Below are 6361 nucleotides of genomic sequence, written 5' to 3' on the forward strand. Positions count from 1 at the left end.
CAAGTGGCAAAGTTTACCTGCACTAGCATCATCGTTAGTTATGAAGTCCCTCACGCCCTAATTTCAGACAATGGTCGACACTTCCAAGGAAACATGTTACAATTGCTCGATGAGTTCAGGATCGAGCATCATAAGTCATCGCCCTATAAAACCTAAACCAATGGTGCAGTCGAAGCGGTGAACAAAAACGTGATTATGATTATCAAGAAGATGACTAGCACGTACAAGGTTTGGCATGAGAAACTGCCACATGCCTTATGGGGATATCGTACAATCACTCGAATTTCGACGAATGAAACTCCCTAGTTTACGGTATGAACGTCGTATAACCCATCAAAATCAAGATTCCAACTCTAAGAATACTCTTAGAAAGCCACGTTATTGAAGAAGACTAACTAATATCTTGATATGATCAACTAACGTTAATAGAGGATAAGAGGTTAAAAACTTTATATAAAACTCAAGCATATTAAAAACTAATGTCAGACACCTTCAATAGAAAAGTGAAAACTAGAAAGCTCAAAGACGATAATTTGGTTCTCAAATGAACCTAGGAACTCTTAGAACACGGAGAAAATTTCGTCCCCAATGGGAAAGACCCTTCCTAATCAAGGAAATTCTCTCCAGAGGAGCTGTCTGTCTATCTACTATAGAAGACGAAGAATTTATTGCACCAAGAAATCTCGACACGCTTAAAATATATTTTGTATAATATCAAGCTACACGTAGAACGATTCTAAACTCGACCTTGAAAGAAACTTATTTCAATAGAATCCAATCCCAAGTTTTGTACAACTTGCACAATGGACAATGGACTCATGCCCGAACTACGATATACCTGATTCTTCTCATGAATAAAAATAAATGAGAGAAGATACGTAGACAACCTACATGTTTGTAGGCCCAATCTTAAATAAATAAAACCCCAATCGCATCCTCAAGAGAGAAAGATAAAATCTTTTGAGAAAAGAAGAAAACCTTGATCCTAACCTAAAATAGATAGATGTGACGGATTTTAGGAAACAAGTAGGGAAAAAACAAAGAGCATCGCTTCAATCAGAGTGATATTTTCATAAATAAATCGAGGATTTCTAATAACCCCGATTGAAAGGATATTTGTTAGAAACTCTTTTTCGTTTGTAAGTAATTATCCAAAGAGTAACTATCCATAGAAGGTTTTTGAAGAAAAGAACCAGAATGAACCCCACAAAAGAAAGACCAAGAGACATAAATTGAGAAAGGACACCTCATCACTCCTTTTGTTAAAGAAAAGAAAAAAACCCAAAAAATGAAAATGCTAAAAAGAGAACCGGAATAAACCCCGAAAATCTCTAAATAAATAGAAAAACATTTATGTGTTGATTGAGGTATTAAAATCATCATTTGTCCTCACTTAGACCCTATTGATACGGCAAGAGTAGAATGTACTAATTCTATCATATACACCCCATAAACTAAAAAAAAAGCTAAAAGAGGTTGAAATATTGATTCACCATTTGTGCTCACTCAGACTCTAGTCTTAATTGCTACGGAAAAAACAAAATATACCGATTTTACCATATATACTCATAGTCAAGAAAAGAAAAAAAAGAAAAATAACAAATGAAAACCCAAAATAGAAAGTCGATAAACCACTATAAGATATTTTACGATGAGTGAAATTTCAAGAAAAGTGATTCAAGGCCAATCAACCAAAAATAGTTGCATCCTCGTCAAAATATCGGAGTTTCAACTATCTTCTTCGAGAGTTATTGTGAGGATCTAGATCGCCGCTGGTGGACCGAGGGGGTTGGACCGGTTAGCGGTTCACACTCGTAGGGTGGTGGTTAATCCTGTTAGAGATTAACACTGGGGTTTCAATACTACACAACCTGTCACAAACCCTTGAACTAGGTTCAAGCGCGGAAGAGGTTTGCTTTCAGGTTGAAGCGGCACGCTTTGTATGATAGGCACGGTCGGTTTCGGATGATGAAGATTTGGAAATAGTGGGTCGGTTTCAGTAATCTGGATATTCGGTATGGTTGGTATAAAGTCGGTTTGGAGCTGTGTGGTTAAGTTAATCGGTTAGATAATGAAGCCAGCAGAAAGTAAATGACAAGACCGATTTTATGGATGTTCGGAGATAAAACTCCTACGTCACCCCTTCCTCTCGAAACCGCGAGAAGGATATTCACTAAGGAATACAAATACAATCCGATCGAGACTTATTTCCTGCTCGATAACACTCTTACAATTTATACCGAAATTGTAAAACACACTTTAACTTTCAACACTTAGGCTTTCTAGCACAATCTTATCACTTGTAGTAAATGCTCTCTAAAAGTTGTGTCACCACGTATATGCTTCTTAAGTAACTGCATTTACTCTTCTTCAGCTACCTCCTTTTATAGGTGAAATATGCCAACGGTCATATTTCAATGCCTTGAATCTGATTGGCTGATCAGAGGCGCAGTGATTCAGTGTCTCAGAGGTTCAGACCTGCGGTCGTTTTCTCAGACCTGACGGTCAAACTCAGACCTGGTATTGTCTCAGACCTGGCGGTCTGTTCTTCCGGTGTGTAAGACAAGCCTGCCGGGTTTGTCTTTTACTTGATGTAGGCACTGTCTGTTGGACAGTTGTCTGTACTTGGAAGATTTCCTTTCTGCCTTATCCCGAAATGGAATGATCCGGTAGTACTGTCTTCTGCAGCCTACAGTCTTTCCTCAGACTTGCATGGATATGGAAGTATTCAGTCTGTTCCTTTGGTATCGTTCTCAACAGATACCCGAAATGTCTTCTTGTACTGGCCGGTCATTTGACTTGGCCGAATGTCTTTTGGTAGTGATGTAACCGGACTTCTTCCGGTTATTTCTCTCTTATGGATGATCGGCTGTTTGATGATTCTGGTTTTATGCTCTGACCGATCCTTTCTTTGTGCGGTCACGTTCCGAATACTCTTGATCGGTTTGGTAGCTTGACCGGTTAGGTTTCTTTAGTTGGTTCTCTTGTTCATCCGGTCCGGTTCCTTGTTCCTGCATGAGAAGTTTATTTAAGTTAGGTTTATTTGAACCGATCTTATTTTATCTAACAATTTCTCCCTTTTTGATTATTTTATTTAAAATTATCAAAATCATGTAAGTTTACAACCGTAGGCCGGTTGTTTTTGTTTGTCCGGTTTTTGAAAAAGACTTGAAGAATTTTTCGAAAATTTTTGAGAGAAAAGTTTTGGAAGAGTCTTTATCTTTTATCTAACAATTTCTCCCTTTTTGATTATTTTATTTAAAATTATCAAAACTAAGTAGAAATGCAAAATAAGGCCGGACTCAAAAATAACTTTATATATATATATATAGATGACCGGAAAAGACAAAATATATAGAAATACTAAGGCCAATAAGAAAAAGAAGGATAGTCCCTATTCAGAGTCCGTGAAATCATAGGCGCTCTTCTTTTTCTTCGGTTGTTGTTGCCCGGTCGGTTCGGAAGAACGTCGCCTTTTAGATCGGGACCGCAGTTGTTCTTCGACTTCATCCTCGACTTGGTCGGTCTGCCGCGATGTACCCGTAATGACCGGTTCAGAGACCTTGTTGAGCATCTCGACTATCCGAACTCTCTTAGGGGCCTCCCTCTGTCTCTTTTTCGGTGCTGAAGCTGAGGCGACCGCCTTCTTCTTCTTGTTTGCTTCGGAGAATTCTTCCAGCCCCCGTTTTTGCCTCTCCAACCGTGCGGCATCCTCCGCAGCTCGGGTGGCTGCTTGCTCAGCAAATCCTGGGAATATGGCCTCTGCTCTTTTAAGTCGCGCGGCTTCCACTTCCGCTTCGGTTGGTTGAGACGATCGCGGCGCCTCTTTATCTTTGCTAGCTTCGGCGTCCAGCGCATCCTGGACCCTCTTAGCCACTTGAGCATCAGCCTCTATAGCCGCTTGAGCATCAGCCTCTATAGCCGCGGCGTCCGCGTTTTCCTTAGCCTTTAGAATTTCGGCCATCTGTTCTGAAAGTGCCTTTACCTCGGCCACGAGACTCTCGTTTGTCTTCTCGAGTTTGGAGACCCGGTCAATTGTCGTGTCGACCCGTTCGAGGTCTTTCTTGAAATTGGAGGTCACATCCTCCAGAGTAGCGGTTCGCTGAACACATTTCTCGCGCTCACCCCCTTCTTCCCACAGACCGATGCCGAGTTCTGAAAGTTGTGCCTGATGTTTTTCCAGGAGCAGCCTTGTCACGTCGGTGAACTTCACGGCCGAATCAACTATTCCGTTGTATTTATCCTTGAAAGGTTGAAGCTCGGACACGTTGTGTTCTTGTATGCGGTCATCAATCCGCTCCGATATGGACGCTTCAAGCTTTTGAAGTCGGTCCTCAACCCATTCTTTAGCAGCCCATTCTTTAGGAGGGTCTGAAGCGGTGACTTCCGGTGGTGGGGGAGGTGATTGCTCGGTGGGATCTGGATCGGCTCTGTCATTGAACTCTATCGATGCAGCATTCTCTTTTGGAGGTTCTAATGGTGCCGCATTCTCCAAGATCGGTACCGCATTCTCCAATATCGGTGCCTCAACCTCCAATATCGGTGCCTCAACCTCCCTTGGAGGTGTTGGACAGTTAGCCGGAAACCTGTCGATTACCGGAGGAGTGCAGACCGGTACTTGCATTCGGCTGCATATCGTTTCCAGCCGCTCGATTTGTTGAAGTAATTCCATTTTGACTTTTGCAAGCCTTGTTAACACCCGCGGCGCTACGGTATCCACCGATCCCGTCTCGTTGAACTCTTCCTTAATTTTCCGGATGCGCTTTCTTAGTTTCCGAAGTTTGATCCTCGGTATCAGGAGACAAGTTCGGCTTTGTACCTCTTGAATTGTGTTGGATTTTGTGAGGTTCAACATCAGGACCTCCACTTCCTCCAATCTGTCGTAGCATTCCTTTCCCGAGAAGCCCGGTAGGATTTCTTTATATGTTGTACTGAACCGGTGCTCATGCCACTCCAGGTATAGATCTTCAACGTTGTCGGCTCGCTTGTTAACGCCCTGAATGATTTTCTGGGCTAGTCTATCGGCCTTTGCTTCCTCGGCCTCCTCCATCTCCGTGTTGTAGCCTTCATCATAGGCGTCTTTATCAACCCCTTCTTCACCCTCGGTGGTCTCAGGATTGTTGTTTGGTTCGGCATCGTCTGGGCCCCAAACCGACTGATCGTCGTCATTGGCCGTTCTATCATCGGTCCTTTCCGTTTCGGTATGCTCAGAGGCCCATTCCTCTTCGTCTTCTGTCTGTTGTGGTGGGTCTAGGATTGTTATCTTTTCTTTGCCTTTTCCTCCGGTCTTTGCTTTGGCCGGGGCATCTTTCTTCGCGGCTTTCTTCTTTCGGCCACCTGTGGAACTGGAGGCCGGCTGCGTTCTTTCAAGGAATTGCCTTGATCTAATGAGGCATCTTTTTGCGACAGCGATGCCGGGACCGAGGTTGAGATTTAAGTGGATGAATATCTTACCGAGAGGCACGGCGTATCCCCACGACCGGTTTGAATCCGGTTTCACCATGTCCATTAGATTACTGAACACGGATCTTGCCCAGTTGACCTCTTTTCCTTCCATCAGACCGATCAACATCTTGATTTTGTCTTTGGTGAGGTTGCTGAAGTTTCCTCCCCTCGCCTGAATCGCCCTTGCGAAGATGTCACATGCCGGATGTTTGTTTACTCCCGGATGTTTTGATCGGCTCATTAGATGCTGATAGAATGTAGCAAGCCGCCTCAAAGATTTCCGGGTCTATTTCTGCTGTTGCCTCCTGGCCGGTTGTTGGAAGATGCAAGCTCTTGGCCACCAAAGCTTCGGTGATCTCGATTTGTGAACCGCATACAGTCGCGGTGATCTTGTCGTAGGCAACTCTTGCGGTTTTGAAGAACTCTTCGACCGCATCTTTGTATATGACATGTGGACCGCCGAGAAAATATCCCAGACCGGTCTTAATTAGCCGGTCAATAACTTCCTTTGCCTCGGTCGTACCATTCAGCCGGATTTCCTCGAAATCCACCTTAGAGTAGAGTTTGAACAATGCCGAATCACGACCCATGCTATAGAATTTGAGAATGAGATGAAGCCGCTTCAAAGAGTTTAGAAAGCTTAGAGAGAGAAAGTGAATTCGCGTGAGAATGAAAGATAATGACTGAAGGTCCCTTTTATAGACGCGGTATGGAAGCCCAACCGTCCCATCATGAATGGGCGGGAATTTTCCCTCCAAAATGAAAAGGCGCCAAACTATGGGCGGTAAAGTACGAAAAGGTGGGCGGCAACTTTGAGCGGGAGATTTCCCTCCAAAATCCTATGCTTATGTCATGGATGACGCATTCTTTTCTTTGAAGCCGAATAATTGAGCGGTTTCGAAGTCTAACCAGACAT

The sequence above is a fragment of the Impatiens glandulifera genome, chromosome 4 (assembly GCF_907164915.1).
Source record: "Impatiens glandulifera chromosome 4, dImpGla2.1, whole genome shotgun sequence".
NCBI lineage: Eukaryota > Viridiplantae > Streptophyta > Magnoliopsida > Ericales > Balsaminaceae > Impatiens > Impatiens glandulifera.